A 21,664-nucleotide genomic window follows, 5' to 3' on the forward strand; every position below is an offset into this window, starting at 1 on the left:
TTTAATTGTTGGAATCGAGCAAGTTCAGTTGAACACCACCAAACTTCCATCTCTGATTTCTCTCTTAATAGGAATCTAGAGTGGAAATGAGTGGCATAGGAGTGATGTACATCACTTCACCTTTGGAATGGTGCCTGGATCGTTCATTTTAGTTAGCATTTGAAACTCTGTGTTTTTTGACCCTTCACCGGAGCTCACCGGAGAAGACGGTGGCGCTGGCCACCGTCTCATTGCCAGATCAATTGTGAGCCACACGATGCATTTGCCAAATCTAATCTCCACGCTCCATTGTTATGACTTTTATTTAATATCCATGTGGTTGCATTGACTAAGGACTACACTAGGCGCGCGCTTGTGGATCCTTGGATCTGCCGGCTCAATTAATGAGCTCAGATCCAAGGGCTCGTGTTTTTTCCAATTTTTAATTCTGATCTTATTTTCTATTTCATTTTTTTATTACATTTCATTTTCTAAAATTCATATCTCTTTTATTATTGGTCCAAAAAATATGGGACCAATTGCATTATTTCTCTTTTAATTTCTAGTTTTTAAAAATGATTTTTAATATTTTTTATTTTATCATTTGCTATTTTTTAATAATTTTCTCTTTTCTGGTTATTTTTAATTCATTTTAAATAGTTTTTGATATTCAAAAAATACAAAAATATTTTTCTAACTTCTTTGAATGATGATGGATCTATGAAAAATATTCTCATCAATTTATTAATTGATTTGAGATTTATTTGAGATTTTAGTTCAATTAGGTTATTTTTCTTCATTTTTAATTGATTAAAAATAGTTTCTGACTTTTAAAAATGCTGAAATTTTTTGTCAAACTTTGTTTGACCTTGTTGAACTTGGGATAATTCACTTGGACTTTTCAAAGTTGATTTGAAGTGATTTTGAAGTTTGACCTCTCTTTAATATTTTAATTCAAGTTTATTTTCAAATATTAAAAATGCCAAAAATATTTTGTTTATTTCTTGACTTCCAATCTTCATCTCATTTCTGTTTTTTATGGTTTGACTTTGATCTTCCCTATCTTTGGTCAACATTTGTGGATTGGTACATTCCATTTCATTTGATGCACTTTATTTTCTTCATTTCCATTATCCATCCTCTTCTTCTTCTTCTTCCTCTTTTCTTTTTGATCAATGAGTTAAAGGTTGATAAGTTAGCATTGATTAGGGAGGTTTAATCTTCCTTGATTCAAATCTAATTCATCTTGATCAAATGATCAAGTGAATGACTTTGCATTAAGGATAAATTGCTTTCTAAAGCATGCAAAGGACTTAAACCAATACAAGATCATTTCTATTCTCCTTTTTTGGCATGGCAAGTTGTTGGAACTTGGTTCACTAATCAAGACTTCTAACTTGTGTTGTTGCCTACATTATTATTGACCGGCCTCAGATAGTTGTGACTTCTACATAAGTCCAATTACGATTGCTTAACATAGCGCTAAATTTGCCTTATGGCACACTAACTACTAACACTAACCATTAACCATTAACATTTACTTTTTGCCCTTTACATTTATGCAATTTACTATTCTTGTACATATTATTCATTTGCTTTTTCCTTTGCTCATTTGAGCACATGTTTATGTTAATGCAATTTTCCTTTTGCTCACTTGAGTACATATTTGTGTATATATATTATTTGTGCTTGTGTTTTGTTTTGATTGTTGTGGACCAAATGCAAAGAAATGGACAAATGGACTTAGTATCTAGGACTCTCCCTATGCAAATTGTAGTAAAAGGACCTTAATGAGAAGATGGATTAGAAGGACCAAACCTCTAAACTCACTCTTGTCCATTCTTGATTTACTTCATGGAACTATTGATGTGTGTGTTCTTGTGCTAGGGAATCCTCTGAGAGCTCAAATTGAAGAACCATTGCCATGCCCATCCATTATGAAAGATACAAGATGCATTGAGACTCTCTTAAGAGATTTGTTTGATTTGCTTGAGCTTGCTATTATCTTGCTTGCATATTCCAAAGGATGGGAGCTACTTGGATCATCAATATGATCTCAAGAGAGGAACTCCATTTGTGGTCTTGTTTCTTATCCCTTAGCTCTTGTATGATTAGGACTTTAGCCATTCTTCTTCTTCCCTCCACTCTAACCCAAGCCAAAACTTTTGTGCAAACATTTAACTTGTTTTCAAACACTAGAAACCTAAGCCTTATGCTTTTGATTTTCAAACTTTCTTTTCATAACACTTATCTTGAATTGAACTTCTAAGTCAACTTTGACCATATTTTGTACATACTTTTCATTGGTAAATATAACCCACTCAAATGTCTTTTTGTGGTTTCAATGGCCACTTCCTTAATCAAATTTTTCATAACCTTTAGCTATTAGGTTTGAGTTATCCTTGAGGTAGATGTAATACTCACCTATATCCTTAGTGATGGACAATGAGTCTTCCATGCTTATTATAGGGTTAACCCTTCACTAGCATGTTGAAGCTATCCTCACATGGTGGATTTGCGGTTTTAGGTTGAGTTTTCTCCCTTGGATAACAAAAGACCTTAAGGATTTTGGACCCATCAATTCACCAACTCCTTTTGAGATTTTTACCCCGAACTACGAGGTTTTGATCCTAATCTTTTTTTAAGATGGTACGTAGGCAATGGGTTTATCCATCCAAACACAAAAATGTAAATAAACTTGTATATTCTCTTCTCATATCTTCAATCATGTTTGCACAAACAAATTTTCACAAAATACCAACCTTATAACCAATGTGAAAAGGGCTCCCTAGGAGTACCTAGGATGTTTTGGGTGCTTAAAACCTTCCCATTGCATAACCAACCCCCTTACCCAGATCTCTGACATTTTTACTAGTTTTTGATTCGATAAAACTTTTAGGTTTTTGTTCGCTTTCTAACCATTCCTTTGGATAAATAGAAGTGCGGTGGCGACTCGACTTGTATGATTTACCTTAGATTTAGTCAATATCTCTAATGGTAATGAATACCCCGCTATAGAAAAGTGGCGACTCTGTTGGGGAAACATTTGCCTAGTGGGTTTTGCCTACTTTTCATATTGTGTTATATTGTTTTGTGACATATTTTTGTGCAATTTGGGATTACTGTATTGTATGTAATGATTGAATTGCTTGAATATTAATTCCTTGTATGCTTGGTGATCTCTGTGAGATGAGTTCTATACCCGAACTCGAGTGCACTTAGGATAGGAGAATGGCATAGTCTTGTTGACTTGTGTGGAGTTATTCCTTAGCAAGTTGACTTGCAAGCCCATTCACTTGGTGGAGGTCATGTTGGGATCAATAATGTCACACAAGTAGTTGCGGTTAGACATTACTCTTTCCAATATAGACCTTAGAAGCCAAGGACCGTAGTTTACCAAGCCCATCTTGGCCTATTCTTAGGATGTAGTGCGAAAGTCGTTCAAGTGTAAGATTTGATACGATTGTTACGCGATACTACACTCATAGGAGTCTCTCCAGAGAATATTTTTGGAGTGCGAGTAGTCATTTATCCGATAATATCCGAAAGATGGGATGATGACTATGGGAACCTCTTGTAGAACATGTTTGGCAAGTTTAAACCCTAGTACACTCCCTTTGGGTGGTTCTTAACCGAGACTCCATGCTCGTGACTTACAACAAACCCTTGATTCATGGTTGATTCGTTCATGTATCCTTAATATCAATGGAACTTGGGTGTTGATAGGGTGTAAACCATAATCCACCAAAATGAATGATTGATATTAAGGATGACATGATCCATCCCATGACCTTTGTTTGGTGTGCTTTGCTTTATCCTTGAGTGTGATTGTTGCATTTATGCATTCATGCACCCATTTGCATCCCTATCATCAAAACAATAAGAAAATTTTCAAGGAACTTAAGAGGTCTATTTGCAAATTTTCAGACATGGAAAGACAAAGAAGGAATACAAAGAAGTATAGTTTCAGACAACCCGATTTGAAAGAGCTAAGGAATTTGACATCCTATGTATTAGATCCCTTGGGTTTCAACGCTCGTTTTGGGAAGCTTCTTTCTCTTCTGACTACTCAAGTGGACGAAGGATTGATGAGTGTATTGGTGCAGTTGTACGACACTCTGTATAGGTGTTTCACTTTTCTGGATTTCCAGCTTTTGCCTACACTTGAGGAGTATGCCTACCTTGTGGGTATACCGATTCTAGACCAGTTGCCGTTCAGTGGCTTGGAGAGTGTTCCTACTTCTCAAGAGATAGCTGACATGTTACATATAGATGAATCTCTAGTTGGTGCTCATGTGACTTGATAACACTAAAATTTACCGTATTTTCGACTCTGATTTCACATGCATTCTAGTTGTTTTATTATCATTTTGTTGTGTTATTGCTATGTTTTTCTTTGTTTTCAGGTTTTTACTTTAATCGGAGCCCCGATCGAGAAAAGGAGCGAAAAAGAGCCAAAAACCCTAAAATTCAGCATTTTGTACTTGTGGCCTACCCCATGGCTGGCGCCATAGACCCTGCCATGACGTGTCCAAGCTCAACTTCCCTCAACTTCCACGTTCCCGACTACTTCCACTAAGGCGCCTCATTTTGTGCTTGTGGCGGGCGCCATGGGCTTGTGATAGGCGCCACAAGAGGAAAGTTTTTCCCTCCCATTTTCAAGTTGAAGGGCATCCTTGTTATTTCCATCTTTTTACTTGCTTATAAATAGAAACTCGAAATCACTTTATAATCATCCAAACTTAGAGAAGAGGCAAACTCAGAGCAACTTTGTTTCACTTAGGCATATATTCAGTATTATAAAGTGGTAACCGCTTCGCATTGGAGTGTTACCACAATTGTGTAATCAAATCTGTGATAGAGTCTGTAATCGAGTTTGGAGCACTTTGGAAGGAAGTTAATCCTGCCGCCATTTTCATTTACGCTTTGCAATCTACTCAACCCTCCGATTGGAGCAGGTTTTTATTATTTGTCTTTATCTTATTTATTTTCCCGCACTCGCTTTACTTTATTTATTTCTCGCACTCGCTTTACTTTATTTATTTCTCGCACTCGCTTTACTTTATTTATGTCTCGCACTCGCTTTACTTTATTTATTTCTCGCACTCGCTTTAAATTATTTATTTCCTCGCACTCGCTTTAAATTATTTATTTCCTCGCACTTGCTTTAAATTATTTACTTTCCGCACTCGCACTACTTTTATTTACTTTAATGCACTTTTACTTTACCATGTCTAACTAAATCTATAAGGTTAGAATGTAAGGATCGTAATTGAACCGATAATCCGTACATTTGTTCGTAGAAACACTTAAGGGCTATTTTAACTTTCAACTTAAGTTTTCCCGCACTTCAATTCCGTTGGGTAAGATCGAAAGCCGTCCAACGTCTTTTTAAACTTAATTGTTTTTAACTATTTCAAAAACAGCGAAAGCGCTTTGTTTAGTTCATTAGGAGTTTTTAACTTAAGAAGAAAAGAGATTTTAAAACTATTTTCGGACGCGTTTATAAGTTTAGAGTCTGGTTTGTGAGAACCTCTTTCGGTTAAGAAATCCAAGTTATAATACTTTTCAACTTAGTCAAGATACTATATTTCTTAAAAATAGGTTTACTACTCTAACACAATGCGCGCCTTTTTATAAGTGACAATAAGAGGGTTGGATTAGGGAGTACAACTCGGTTCTGAATACGCCAAAGCGACAGTTCCCGTTAAGTTAGTTCTTTTCAAAGTAGGAAACACTGCCCATAAGTAGCTCTATTAGCAAGTACTTGGATTATTAATTGATTACGTGAATTACATTCGACCATGTCTTTATTAATTAATCTTTATTCAACACTTTACTTTTCATTGCACACTCCAAAAACACTTATTTTTATTGCCTTTGATAAACACCATAATGACAGATAACGATAGATTGACACTTGGTCTCTGTGGATTCGATAATCTTTTATATTACTCTGACGCGTTCGTATACTTGCGAAAAACACCGCATCAAGTTTTTGGCGCCATTGCTGGGGACCAATTTCGTCAAATTTCATTTCCCTGTTGTTATATCGTTTAGACTTAGGTTATTTCCCGCCGGTCAATGCGAAGAACTCGCAGCACCGGAAGTTTAAGCTTAGTACACCATCCGGCGGAACCTGAACGTTACGCTCGCGCACGTTTATTCTGTCGTAGAATTAAGAGAGCTATGGCCGAAGATCAAAACCAAAGACCTCTTAAGGACTTCGCTCAACCATCTAATGAAGAACCTAGTTCTAGTATAGTAAACCCAACCATCCCAGCTAATAATTTTGAACTTAAACCATCCCTGTTGCAACTAGTGCAACAGAGACAATTCGCAGGTCTCACTACTGAGAACCCAAACCAACATTTAAAAATATTTCTTCAATTAGCAGACACTTTTAAAACCAATGGAGCTTCTCCTGAGGCAATACGTTTAAGATTATTCCCTTTTTCCCTCAGAGATAAAGCCCTATCATGGTTAGATTCCCTTCCACCCAATTCCATTACGACTTGGGATAACCTTAGAAGAGTTTTTCTTGCTAGATATTTTCCCCCGAGTAAAACCGCCGTTCTTCGAAACCATATAACTAGATTTACCCAAAACCAAGGAGAATCGTTGTTCGAAGCTTGGGAGAGATATAAAGAGTTGTTACGAGCATGCCCACATCATGGTTTAGAAAATTGGTTAATCATTCAAACCTTCTATAATGGACTTCATTACAACACAAAGATGACCATCGACGCTGCCGCAGGCGGTGCTCTGATGAACAAACCTTATCCTGAAGCTAGTGCCCTCATCGAAGATATGGCTCAAAACCATCAATCATGGGGAGTCGAACGAGCGACAGTTGAGAAGAAGGAAGCCCAAGGAGGAGTGCATGAACTAAGCTCTATAGACATGATGCAAGCTAAAATGGACGCATTAGCCCTTAAGGTCGAGCATATGTGCATAAACCCGAATACTGTAGCCGAAGTTTCGTCGGATTGTGAGATATGTGGGACCAAAGGACACCAATCCGCAGAATGCAGTCTATATTAACGAAACCCACTCTGAGCAAGTGAACTACACCCAAGGGAACCCATACTCGAATACCTATAACCCTCGATGAAGGAATCACCCGAACTTCTCCTATAAAAACAATAACTCTATTCAAAATAATGCACCTCCGAGACCTAGTTATCAAGCCCCAATCAAATCAACCTATGCAACCTGTACCACCAAAGCCGAGCCTTGAGAAAATTATGGAAAATTTTATCACCGCTCAAACCCAACAAAACAAGGAGTTCATGAACCAAAACATTCATGTTAACGAATTGATTACTCAGTTAGGAACCAAGGTTGACCAAATAGTTACTCATACCAAGATGCTTGAAACCCAGATCTCTCAGGTAGCTTTAAACCAAGCCCCTCAGACTACACCTGGAGGACAATTCCCTGGACAACCTCAACAAAATCGAGAGGACAAGCCAATGCCATTACCCTACGAAGTGGGAACGCTTATGATGAGCCACCAAACCCTAGATTGAGTGAACCCGAAACTTCTAAGGAATGTACCAAACCCCGGACGAAGTAAAGGAACCAGAGGAATCTGAAAACCAGGAAGGTCGAGAAAAGGAGAAGAACCTAAAGATAAAACTTACGTACCCCCGCCATATAAACCACCTATACCATATCCGCAAAGACTCAAACAAACCCAGATCAATAAACAGTATCAAAAATTTATTAAAGTTATAGAAAAACTTCATGTAGAAATCCCTTTCACAGAAGCCATCACCCAAATACCTTCTTATGCAAAGTTTCTCAAAGACACCTTACCAACAAACGTAGACTTGACGATCCGAAGCCTTTGGAATGTAATGCTATTTCCGAGGACAAATTAGCAAAGAAAGATAAAGATCCTGGAAATTTCTCCATTCCTTGCCTTTTGGGTAATCATGTCATCGAAAAAGCTTTTCTAGACTTAGGAGCTAGTGTGAGCCTAATGCCTTTAGCAGTTTGTGAGAGGTTAAACTTAGGAGAATTACAGCCCACTAAGATGTCACTTCAGTTAGCCGATAGATCTGTTAAATATCCGATAGGCATTTTAGAAGATGTTCCTGTTAGGATAGGTCAGTTATTTATCCCTACTGATTTTGTTGTCATGGACATCAAAGAGGACAATGATATACCAATCCTTCTAGGTAGACCATTCTTATCGACTGCAGGAGCCATAATAGATGTCAAGAAAGGAAAGTTGACATTTGAGGTAGGTGACGAGAAAATAGAATTTATACTTTCGAAATTTCTTATGGCACCTGTGATGGGAGACTCGTGTTATGCCTTAGATATCATTGATGAATGTGTTAGAGAATTAGAACAAAAAGAAATTATAAAAACAATTAAGTTACCATCAACTCTCATAAGGGAAGATGATGACTTTAAGAAACCCTACATCGATGATAACCTTTACGAATGTTTATCCCTTACCCAGATCCTATGCCATGCCCTAAGAAACCAACCTTAGAACTTAAGGAACTGCCTAAGAACCTGAGATATGAGTTCCTCGATGAAAAGATGAACCGTCCAGTTATAGTAGTGCTACCTTGAGCCAAGAGGAAACGAACCAACTTTTAGACGTTTTACGAAGATATCCCTCAGCCTTAGGATATAATATCTCTGACCTGAAAGGTATAAGCCCATCCGTATGCATGCATCGGATTTCGCTCGAAGAAGATTCAAAACCCTCTAGGGAACATCAGAGAAGAATAAACCCTATAATGAGTGATGTTGTTAAAAAGGAAGTTCTTAAGTTACTTGAGGCAGGTATCATCTACCAGATCTCGGATAGTAAGTGGGTGAGCCCTGTGCATGTAGTACCTAAAAAGGGAGGCATCACAGTCGTGCAAAACGATAAAGGCGAACATGTAGCAAAACGTTTAGAAGGAGGATGGCGGATGTGTATAGATTATAGAAAATTAAATAAAGCAACTAGGAAGGATCATTTCCCTTTACCATTTATAGACCAGATGTTGGAGCGTCTAGCCAGACACTCTTACTTCTGCTATCTAGATGGATACTCTGGATTCTTCCAAATACCTATCCACCCCGAAGATCAAGAAAAACTACCTTTACATGCCCTTATGGAACTTTTGCCTACAGACGAATGCCATTCGGCCTCTATAATGCCCCAGCTACTTTCCAACGCTGCATGATGTCAATCTTTGCAAATTACCTAGATGGTATCATGGAAGTGTTTATGGATGATTTCTCGGTTTGCGGATTTGATTTCCACAATTGTCTTGCTAACCTTGAGAAAATCCTAGAGAGATGCGTGGAGGTGAACCTCGTGCTAAACTGGGAAAAATGTCATTTCATGGTGACCGAAGGAATAGTTTTAGGACATATAGTTTCCGAAAAAGGTATAGAGGTAGATAAAGCTAAAATAGAAGTTATAAAAAACCTAAAACCACCAAAAACCATTAGAGAAGTCTGAAGCTTCCTTGGACACGCTGGATTCTACCGGCGTTTTATTAAGGACTTCTCCAAAATAACTAAACCTTTAACTGGACTTTTAATGAAAGATGCTGAATTCATTTTCGATGAAAAATGTAATGACGCATTTAATCTTTTAAAGCAAGCATTAGTATCTGCACCCATTATGAAACCACCTGATTGGTCAGAACCTTTTGAGATAATGTGCGATGCTAGTGATTATGCAGTTGGAGCCGTTCTAGGACAAAGGAAAGATAAAAAATTACATGCCATTTATTATGCCAGTAGAACCCTAGATGCTGCCCAACTTAACTACGCAACAACTGAAAAAGAATTACTCGCTGTAGTTTTCGCTATAGACAAATTTAGATCTTATCTAGTAGGAGCAAAAATTATAGTTTACACCGATCATGCTGCCATTCGTTACCTATTAAGTAAAAAAGATGCCAAGCCCAGGTTACTCCGATGGATTCTATTACTACAAGAGTTTGATTTAGACATAAGAGATAAAAAAGGCACTGAAAATGTAGTAGCTGATCACCTTTCTAGGCTAGAACATCTAAAACCTGAACTAGTACCCATAAATGATGATTTCGCCTATGATAGACTGATAGCTAGAGTAGAAACCATTGAAGATAATAACCTAGATCCTTATGAGCACCCCCAAAATTCCTTAGCAATAAGTAACGTACCCTGGTATGCAGATTTCGTTAATTACCTAGCTGCTGATATAGTACCCCCTGATCTTGACTACCACCGCAAGAAGAAATTCTTCCACGATGTGAGAAACTTCTATTGGGACGAACCGCTCCTTTTCAAAAGGGGTAAAGATGGCATTTTTCGCCGTTGCGTTCCAGAAGAAGAGGTAAATAGTATTATCGAGCATTGTCATTCTGCACCTTATGGTGGACATGCGAGCACCTCTAAGACATACGCCAAGATTCTTCAAGCTGGCCTATTCTGGCCTACCATGTGGCGTGATGTCTATGCTTGCATTGTCAAATGTGATAGATGCCAACGCACTGGAAACATTTCAAGACGTGATGAAATGCCTCTAAGAAACATTCAGGAAGTAGAACTCTTTGACGTATGGGGTATAGATTTCATGGGACCTTTTCCACCATCCTTAGGAAACAGGTATATCTTAGTAGCTGTAGACTATGTGTCTAAGTGGATTGAAGCTATAGCTGCACCCACAAACGACACTAGGGTAGTAATCAAACTATTTAAAAACTATATATTCCCTAGATTTGGAACACCACGTTTAGTCATAAGCGATGGAGGATCACACTTTATATCGAGAATATTTGACAAACTTTTAAGAAAATATGGAGTTAGGCATAGAGTAGCAACACCATACCACCCACAGACTAGTGGCCAAGTAGAAGTATCTAATAGGGAGATAAAACAAATCCTAGAGAAAACTGTTTCTATTTCTAGGAGAGACTGGTCTCAGAAGCTTCAAGAAGCATTATGGGCCTATAGAACCGCTTTCAAAACCCCTATAGGAACTACTCCTTATCAACTAGTTTATGGAAAATCCTGTCACTTACCATTCGAATTAGAGCATAAGGCCTATTGGGCCATTAAAACTTTGAATTTAGACTACCTAGCCGCTGGAGAAAAGCGTACCCTAGACATTCATAAATTAGAAGAACTTAGGCAATCTGCCTACGAGAATGGAAAAATATATAAAGAGAGGACAAAAGCCTATCACGACAAAAGAATAGTAAAGAAAAATTTCAATATAGGCGATCCTGTTCTCCTTTTCAACTCTAGGTTACGACTCTTCCCTGGAAAGCTACATTCAAGATGGACCGGTCCTTTCGAAGTATCCAAGATTCTGAGATCCGGAGCCGTAGAAATCAAGAACGATACCTGTAGTCCATTAATTGTAAATGGAAAAAGACTGAAGCTCTACGAAGGAGGAGACATTCCAGCATACTACTCAAGCCACACCCTGATTGATCCACCAATTCCTACTACTACAGGTGTATAAATTCTAATCGTCAAGCTAATGACGTTAAACAAGCGCTGCGTGGGAGGCAACCCATGGTTTTTCTTTCATTTTACTTTTTCGCATTTATTTATTTTATTTTTATTTTATTTTATCATATTTTGCATTGAGACTAAGATTTGAATGGTTTGTATTTTCAGGATCACTTTCTTAACTTTTACAGGATGCAGGATTTCGATGACATGCACGTGGCCTATAGAGATAATGCTCAGAGGAGCGCTACATCGCTCTGTATCAGCGCCCTATGGCACCCACACGTTATCCTGATCAGCACTGTATGGAGGCACTGGGTATCGAGCCGAGTATCCGATTCCTTAGCCACCAGCTTCACTGGGACGAGTTTGCTGATGACTTGAGTAACACCTACAGGAACCTGACTTTGGAGTTCCTGAGTTCATTCGACTATGACCCATATCTGGACCAGATGGGTATGCTGCTTTCAGGCTTTTTGGAGTTGAGTACTCTTTCAGCCAGAAAGAGTTCGGCGACCTATTGGGTTTCCAGACCACTCCTGATGCTATCCCGGAGACACCTATGGGATATTTCTGGGTAAGGAGGTGAGAAGTTTTGGAGTGATATATCGGGTGGCGGAAGCCAGGATCCATCTATGCAGCTGTCTCATGTCATACATAACCTCGCCTTCAGATACTTTCAGATGATATTAGCACATTCCTTCCTGGGAAGACCGGATGCAGAGACACTACTGAGTGAAGAGGAGATCTTCCTATTATTTTGTGCATCCCAGTCTCGCCCAGTAGCATGTGGGAACTTTTTATTATACAGTCTCAGCGGTATTTCCAGATCTACCGAAGGAGTCATCCATGTTGGCGGAATCATCACGCAAATTGCTGTCGCTTTAGGTCTGTCTCGCAAGCTGTTACATCTTCGGACCTACTGTGGGTACACTACCATGGACATCGACTTCTGTTTGACCAGAGGGTTGATGAGGAGAGCCTCTTTCCACCCATGTCAGTTCCGATTGCTAGTCGACAGTGAGGCTATCCATTATTTCACATTGCCAGATCCTATGATGACTAGTGTGCATGATCCAGCGAATTGGAGTTATGCTCTAGAGGGCCAGGGAGAGACCGTCGAGGAACCGAGATTACCACCCATTGCTGAATACACGCCTACACCACCATCTCCCAGAATCAATGTTTTCTCTAATAATCTTTCATTGCAGACACCCGACATCCGCACTCAGATTGCTGAGTGTCGTAGAGAGATCGCAGAGCTTAGACAGGAGGTGGCTGACCTCACTTTACAGATGGGAGTGTCTGATCTCACCCATGCTACTAAAGCCGACTGTCTATATCAGGAGATCGCAGAGCTCAGGCAGGAAGTAGCCATGCTCCGTGGATCCACTCAGGAAGACGACATCCCTACTATATGATCTCACCATTCAATCTTATTTTATCTTTCTTTTATTTTATTTTTCTCGTATTTACATAACTCATCTTATATTATCGCATTTGGAATATTATATAAACTACATCTATACACTGATATTTCTACTTTTATCTATATATGTCTTATTTTTGTTTATTTGCATTTTTTATTTTTCAGTTATTTATTTATTATTAGTCTAATATTTAATTTTTGTTTCATTTTTATTTTTGTTTTTACCTTTATAAAATTATGCAAGTCAATGATGCTTGGAAAATCACAAAACAAATGCTATCTGGACCCCTCAAAGCCAAAAGACAAGAGAAGCCCAAACCAAAGGACCAAAATCCGGCCCAACCAGATTTTGCCTTGTGGCGCCCGCCATAGACCCTGTGGCGCCCGCCACAGCGTCTGTAAAAGGTCGGGGCAGAACCCCTTTCTTCACCATTTTTGCAACTTACAACCTTCCAAACCCATTTTTTCACCTTGGAAAAACATCCTTGAACCCACAAAAAGCTCATACTTTTCTAACCACCACACCGTACAAATCATCTTTCCGAATTCCATTTTCATTTTCATCCGTCGGATTTCGTAAAAATCCAACCTTTTCACAAACCACTTCATCTTCTTCATCACTTTTCAAGAGCTTTCAAATGGAGTTTAACGGATTCATTCTTCGAGGAGGGAAACCGGGGGATAGACAAAGAAAAATTATTGAACGGTTGCAATATCGGGAAATACTCCCAACAAGGTATGTTGACGAAAACTGTCTCTACACTTTAGGTATCTATCATAGCATTTTCCATTTATTAGATAACTTAGGTTTGCATAATTTCTTTTCCAATAGAGAACCTACCTATGAGCGGTTGACAATTGAATTTTTTAGTTCCTTAATTTATATTGTCAACCCTAACACTACTAGCACAGTTGGTACTGTCAAATTTAGAATGTTTGTTGTTGAATACCAATTCAGTACCGACGAACTAGCCAGCTTGTTAGGAATCCCTCATGGGGACGGTGCTATTTGTGAGGGCCCTTTGGATTCAGAGTGGTCAGTTGAGGTATTTTCCTTCTGGGAGCGTTTATCAAACACTTCCATAAACTCTTTTGAAGGAGTTCTTGCCTCAACTATCCACAACCCGGCCATCAGAGTTTTTAGATATCTGTTGGCATGCACTATTTTTGGCCGGGAGAATCCAAATAAGGTTAATGCTAGAGAGCTTCTATTTTTACAAGGAAGCCTCACAAATAGACGTATTAATTCGGTCCCGTTCATGCTTGCTCATATGACTTTAACTTTGAATAAAGCGGGACCGATTTCTTTTGGTGGATTGATTACATCTATTGCTCGGGCACTTAACCTGAACAATGAGGTGGCTACCCTAGACCCCTTACCTCCTCTCACAATTAACCTAAAATTTTTGAGAGACATGAAATTGTGCCGCTCGAGGAGAGAAGGAGGCTATATGCTTATGGTTCATGGTGTAGCCATCCCATCTGTTGTTTTACTGTGCACTAGACGTACAAATGTACGAGATGAAAGGAATTGGACCTACGCTTTAGATGCTCCACCTGTTTTGGGTCCTCTTCCTCCTAACATTCCTGATGAGGCGGGACATGACACCGATGATGAATATGATCGGAGAGAGAGATCTCCCGTACCCCATGTGTCCCCCCATCATCCTTCACCACCACACACCGCACCATCTTCTTCTTCTGCAGGTACCACTCCTGGCTTCTATATTACAGAGGAGATGTGGCGTGACCACATGGCTAGAGAGCAAAGGCGTGACGACCTACTCTCTACCATCCAGCAACAAATGGCGGATAACATGAGCTTCATGCAAGAGTCGCAGCGGAGGACAGACAGGTCCTACGACACTGTTCTACAGTCCCTGCAAACGATCACAGATACACAAGCCCGTCAGCAACACTACCACCAGACACATTGCACTCATAGAAAACACTCAGGTTCCATTTAGGTAACCTTCGAGAGGTGAGGACCGCTCAGATGCCCTGCAGGCGAGGATGGATCAGAGAGATCGTCGTCGTACCCGATCCCGTCGTCCACCTCAGGATGGGAAGGGCATTAGTGGTCAGCAATAGGTTGTCAGGTAACTCTTCCCTTATCTTATTTCGAAACATTGGGGACAATGTTCGATTTAAGTGTGGGAGGAGACTCTATCATCTTTTCTTTATTGCTTTTCTCGTTTTTTCCTTTATCGCTTTTTCTTGCCCTGTTTTTAGATAGTTTATTTATTGTTATTTCCTTTTAGTTGTTTATTTTGCTTTTTAGTATAATGCATGAGTTTGACGAGTCACCAAATATAGTAGATCTTTAGTACAATCCTACCTCCCCATACCTTTAGCCCCACCGAAATTTTTTTGCAAAAGAAAACAGTGTTATTTCGAAAGTTTTCAGGTTTTAAAGACATGTTTTGAGTAAGGATGCGGTGACTTGGGAGAACTTTGCGAAACATCAGTATCTGTTTTAGCACCATAAGCTTCGGAAATATAGGAACCATACCCGAAACCCCATATACCATGGCCTTAATCATCATTTCCGTATAAGTCCTCAGTAGTTTATCTCAGCAGTCAGCTCCGGCCTACGCATCCTCTACGTAGGGGACCGATGCAAATAAGTGAATGATCCAGAAAAACAAAAAAAAATTAAAAAAAAGCAAAAAAAGGCAACTCCGGTATAGGTGACCCTCACAAAGTCATTTAAACCAAAGGATTGTAAAAAAATTGCTAGAAAAAGAAAAAGAAAAAGAAAAATAAAGAAACTCACCCACTGTTGGTTGGTTCAGAGGTATCTGGCACTGAACTCGGTAGGGCGGATTACGACCCGATCCCCCACAACTACAGTTGGGTCCAATAAAAGGGTTTACACCTATTTATATTCCAGAAACCCCATGCTCAGATCATAATCACTAACAGGCCACTCTACTATGAAGCATGTACGGATAACGGGCTTAATGTGATTGCCCCTGAATGAAAAGGATACAAAAAAGAGATGAAGAGGCAGGCCTAGGTATTGTGGGATAATATGGGTTGGTTAATATAGGAATGAAGTTTATGTCCGTATTTGCGGATCAGTGTCATCATGATACCCATAGTTCACTCAGTTAGTACCTATCACTGCATCCCGACTTGAACATAGAATTTTTACCTGAAGCACTCGTTTACACGAATTTTCTTTTATGATCTTTTTAATGTTTTACTTGAGGACAAGCAAAGGTTTAAGTGTGGGAGAGTTTGATAACACTAAAATTTACTGTATTTTCGACTCTGATTTCACATGCATTCTAGTTGTTTTATTATCATTTTGTTGTGTTATTGCTATGTTTTTCTTTGTTTTCAGGTTTTTACTTTAATCGGAGCCCCGATCGAGAAAAGGAGTGAAAAAGAGCCAAAAACCCTAAAATTCAGCATTTTGTACTTGTGGCCTACCCCATGGCTGGCACCATAGACCCTGCCATGATGTGTCCAAGCTCAACTTCCCTCAACTTCCACGTTCCCCACTACTTCCACTAAGGCGCCTCATTTTGTGCTTGTGGCGGGCGCCATGGCCTTGTGGCGGGCGCCACAAGAGGAAAGTTTTTCCCTCCCATTTTCAAGTTCAAGGGCATCCTTGTCATTTCCATCTTTTTTCTTGCTTATAAATAGAAACTCGAAATCACTTTTACAATCATCCAAACTTAGAGCAGAGGCAAACTCAGAGCAACTTTGTTTCACTTAGGCATATATTCAGTATTATAAAGTGGTAACCGCTTCGCATTGGAGTGTTACCACAATTGTGTAATCAAGTATGTGATAGAGTCTGTAATCGAGTTTGGAGCACTTTGGAAGGAAGTCAATCCTGCCGCCATTTTCATTTCCGCTTTGCAATTTACTCAACCCTCCGATTGGAGCAGGTTTTTATTATTTGTCTTTATCTTATTTATTTTCCCGCACTCACTTTACTTTATTTATTTCTCGCACTCGCTTTACTTTATTTATTTCTCGCACTCGCTTTACTTTATTTATTTCTCGCACTCGCTTTACTTTATTTATTTCTCGCACTCGCTTTAAATTATTTATTTCCTCGCACTCGCTTTAAATTACTTATTTCCTCGCACTCGCTTTACATTATTTACTTTCCGCACTCGCACTACTTTTATTTACTTTAATGCACTTTTACTTTACCATGTCTAACTAAATCTATAAGGTTAGAATGTAAGGATCGTAATTGAACCGATAATTCGTACAATTGTTCGTAGAAACACTTAAGGGCTATTTTAACTTTCAACTTAAGTTTTCCCGCACTTCAATTCCGTTGGGTAAGATCGAAAGCCGTCCAACGTCTTTTTAAACTTAATTGTTTTTAACTATTTCAAAAACAGCGAAAGCGCTTTGTTTAGTTCATTAGGAGTTTTTAACTTAAGAAGAAAAGAGATTTTAAAACTATTTTCGAACGCGTTTATAAGTTTAGAGTCTGGTTCGTGAGAACCTCTTTTGGTTAAGAAATCCAGGTTATAATACTTTTCAACTTAGTCAAGATACTATATTTCTTAAAAATAGGTTTACTACTCTATCACAATGCGCGCCTTTTTATAAGTGACAATAAGAGGGTTTGATTAGGGAGTACAACTCGGTTCTGAATACACGAAAGAGACAATTCCCGTTAAATTAGTTCTTTTCAAAGTAGGAAACACTGCCCATAAGTAGCTCTATTAGCAAGTACTTGGATTATTAATTGATTACGTGAATTACATTCGACCCTGTCTTTATTAATTAATCTTTATTCAACATTTTACTTTTCATCGCACACTCCAAAAACACTTATTTTGATTGCCTTTGATAAACACCATAACGACAGATAACGATAGATTGACACTTGGTCTCTGTGGATTCGATAATCTTTTATATTACTCTGACGCGTTCGTATACTTGCGAAAAACACCGCATCATGACTACCAAAGGTGGAATTCAAGGTCTCCCTTCTGAGTTCCTCATTGCTCAAGCTACTATGTATGGGAAGGCCATGAGTGAGGACGCCTTTGAAGCCATATTTGTACTTCTCATCTATAGGCTGGTGTTGTTCCCCAACATCGACAAGTTTGTGGATGTGAATGCTATTAGGATTTTCTCTACTCTTAATCCCGTTCCGACTCTGTTGGGTGACACTTACTTTTCTTTGCATATGAGGAATGCAAAGGGTGGTGGTACCATTGTGTGATGTTTGCCTCTGTTGTACAAGTGGTTTATTTCTCACTTGCAGCAGATGGTCGCCTTCAAGGAGAACAAAGGATGTCTACGGTGGTCCACGAGACTTATGTCTCTCACTAATGATGATATCTTTTGGTACAACCGTGTGTATGACGGTGTGCAGATTATCGACTCTTGTGGTGAATTCTCCAATGTGCCTCTTCTTGGTACATGTGGTGGGATTAACTACAACCCCGTTTTGGCACGTCGGCAGCTTGGGTTCCCCCTAAAGGATAAACCTAATAACATTCTGTTACAGGGTGTGTTCTTTCAGGAGGGTAAAGATCCCCAAGCCTTGAAGGGCAGGATGGTCCGCGCTTGGCGCAAGATCCATATGAAAGGAAGGAAGGAGTTAGGTCCGAAGAACTGTATCGCTTTGGAGCCTTATACTTCTTAGGTTAGGAGGAGAGCCTCCAAGTACCTCATGCCTTACAAGTATCTGAGACCTACACCTTTGGTTGTGGCCGGGCCTTCAACCCTCCCTGACCAAGGAGTAGAGGAGTTGAGAGACGAAGACTGTTCACGTGCTTGGATCCGTGAACGAGAGGAGTTGCTTCAGCAGATTAAGGAGAAGGATGCTTTGATAGAGTTCCTCGAGCATCAGGTTATTGATGATCCTAATGATGCATGGACTTCTCTGCTCCCTCAGTCTTCCAAGTTTTGGAAGAGGAAGTACAATCGACTCGCCAAGGAGAAGGCAAATATGGAGGCAGCCTATGAGGAGGAGGTGAAGAGGCTTCGTGCATCTTATCTTCCTGCGTCCAGAGCTTTGGATGATTGTTTCTAGGGATCCATAGGATGATCATTTTCCTTCTCTCTTGTATTATATTTGGTTACCAATGTTGTACTTCTGTGGTGTAAAAATATTTCCAGATATCATTAATGAGATCTTTCCATATGTGATAAATGTTTAATATTTCCAATATTTGCAAATAGAACTCTAAAAGTTCCTCTGATAAATAAAAAAAATCATATGCACAAGCATTGCATGCATCATGTGCATAAGCAGGTTTTGCTCCAGGCTTCTTGTCCTATGGTCTAACTCTGTGTTCTTCATTTATTTTAAATACAAGCTGACTCACCGGTACTACACCAGAGCCAACTCATCGAAACTGATGGATCATTTGGAACAAGAGAACCGCGAGCTGAAGGAGGAAGTAGCCAGATTGACTGCCCTGATGGAGTCATTCATGGCTGCCCAGAGCCAGTCTTCCCCAACACCCTCAACTCCTCCCCAGAGGACGGTCATTTCTGAGATCGTGACTTCGACTGTGCCTGCTGCAATAGCCCATTTTGCGCCATCTATGCTAGTCGGATTCCCGTGGGGAATGCCCGCCAACTTTATGCCAGAAGGTTTTGCTCCCACTCTTGCTTCTTTACCGGCATCTAGCCCGGTCCTTTCAGTGCCACATCCTGTTGTGCACTGTAACATCTCAAAATTTGCCCTCCTCTTCTTGGGACTAGTTTAGCATATTGCATTTCATTTTTTAGGACATTAGGCATTGCATCTTTGCATATCATGTGAATAATAAGACATGTCTGTCGCATTACGCGAAAAACCGACGGGAAAACAAAACAACAGAGCCGCCACCGTGCGTTATTTATCCCAAAAGAGGGAAAGGAAACACTCGAAGTAAACCTGGAAAGAACATGGTCTCGCGACCAAAGAGAATGGGATCGGGAGTCGGTTATGCGAAGGGAAGGTATTAGCACCCCTACGCATCCGTCGTACTCGACGGGATCCACGCACAAAAGGAAGGATAAAGGTTGCTAAAAACTGCTCAAACAAACACACACTGGCTGAAAGAGACACAAGAAAACAAAAGAAACTGACTCGGCAGGATATCGCATCCTGGGCCTACGTAGTCTATCAAGCATAGACATCAGAGTCGACGTAGTTCGGACTAGGGGGAACATGCTCGCTAGGATGTCGCATCCTATGCATACGTATCTTCTCGGACTATAGAAGAATCAGAGCACTCGTAGCTCGGCTAACGCACGCCCACAAACAAAACTACACAGGCAAACATGGAATCCGAATGCCAATCGCTGGACATACATCAGACCCCGAACCGAACTCACCCACACTGGAAACCAAATGCCACTTGATGGACTTATATCGGACTCCAAGCACACAACAAGAGGATACGGAATGCCAATCGCTGGTCTTACATCCATCTCCTAACACACACAAAGACAAAACAAAAAGGGCGCCCAGAGAGATCAGCTCATCTCCTGCCTACGTACCTCATCTGGTATGAGGATCAGGGCGACGTAGTTCCCCTACGCAGGGACACAGGACTAGCCTAACCAGATAACAGAGGGAGACACAACTAGGGAGACTACGACTCGAGCCTAGATGTTATCATGTAAATCATCCCTAAGTTAAGGTTGCTATCTAACTTGCACAGGGAGCAAGCTATCCTAAGTAGCACAACAGTCATACAAAAGCACACAGCAAGCACACACACTATATACAAATAGAGGGGCTCAAACAAGGCTAGGCTTTAGTCAAGGGGTCATGTCAACCTCGACAAACATGCCACTGTATCAGGGTGATGTTAGCTCTTAACCCTAACATTGAGAGTTAGGGTGAAGCAGATGAAGTAGGAAGTGAGGGGTGTGCCTCACAGCTCTTATCCCTGGCCTGGGAGAGCTTCAGACACTGAAGTGTGGGTTCAGAAACTGGGAACCCTTCTACACTTATGACACTGACTCAACTGTACAACTGTACAAGGATCTTGGGTTACTATCCACAATGCATCAACACTAGTTGTGTGAGCAGAGGGATGACTCAACTGAATAGCAGGAGATGGATTGCACATCTCTTGTGTCTGCCAATTGCCTTATCAAAGGTCTTTTCCTGCTTGGGGACAAAAATAAACAAGCACAAGCATTGCCTCTTAAGGAGGACTTCAGACAGGCGCCTGGCCAAGTAACAGGCCAGGTCTTCCAGACTACATGGAGTTAGAGACATTATACCTCAATGCTCAAGCTAGCAAGCAAAGCAAAAACAAGTTCACAAAGGAACTATAGCAACTAAGGTACCTGAAAACAATCCAACATAATCAGTACTCAACTCAAACAAAAGTCAAACAGAAAGTTACAAGTCCACAGCACAAACAGATAACAAGCATCAATGCACAAAGGTGCAAGCCACAAGGCACAAGTACAAGTCTCAATGCCTACAAAACAAGCTCCAAATTAGTCATAAACAAACAATAACCCAACTCCAATTGAGTGCACATCATCAAGTATAAGCAATTGTGCTCTTTGACCTGAAACAAAGCTCAAATGTGAGAGCACAAACCACTAGTACAAGACTAGGGTCAAAATGGGAGCAACAAACCAAAAGAGAACATGAAACTTATCAAAAATCAAGATCAATCAAATAAGAATCAAATCCAAGTGGTCTCACATTCATATCATTCACCAAGATCATTTCATGAGGCAAAGAGTACAAAGCATGCAATTTGAAGCTCATAAAACCAAACAGAAAGATCCAATTCAAATCAACTCACAAACATTTAAATAAATTCCCAAAACATTCATGGT

The 21,664-nt window shown here is 39.9% G+C and overlaps 1 non-coding gene across 1 annotated transcript; it reads right to left on the minus strand.

The window, feature by feature from the left end:
- Positions 1 to 6,552: 6,552 nt before the first annotated feature.
- LOC127110035 (small nucleolar RNA R71) lies at positions 6,553 to 6,659 on the minus strand. The gene has a single exon (XR_007797274.1). It is a non-coding gene; the product is annotated as a small nucleolar RNA R71 (small nucleolar RNA).
- Positions 6,660 to 21,664: the final 15,005 nt, after the last annotated feature.

Source organism: Lathyrus oleraceus, chromosome 7 (genome assembly GCF_024323335.1).
Source record: "Lathyrus oleraceus cultivar Zhongwan6 chromosome 7, CAAS_Psat_ZW6_1.0, whole genome shotgun sequence".
NCBI lineage: Eukaryota > Viridiplantae > Streptophyta > Magnoliopsida > Fabales > Fabaceae > Lathyrus > Lathyrus oleraceus.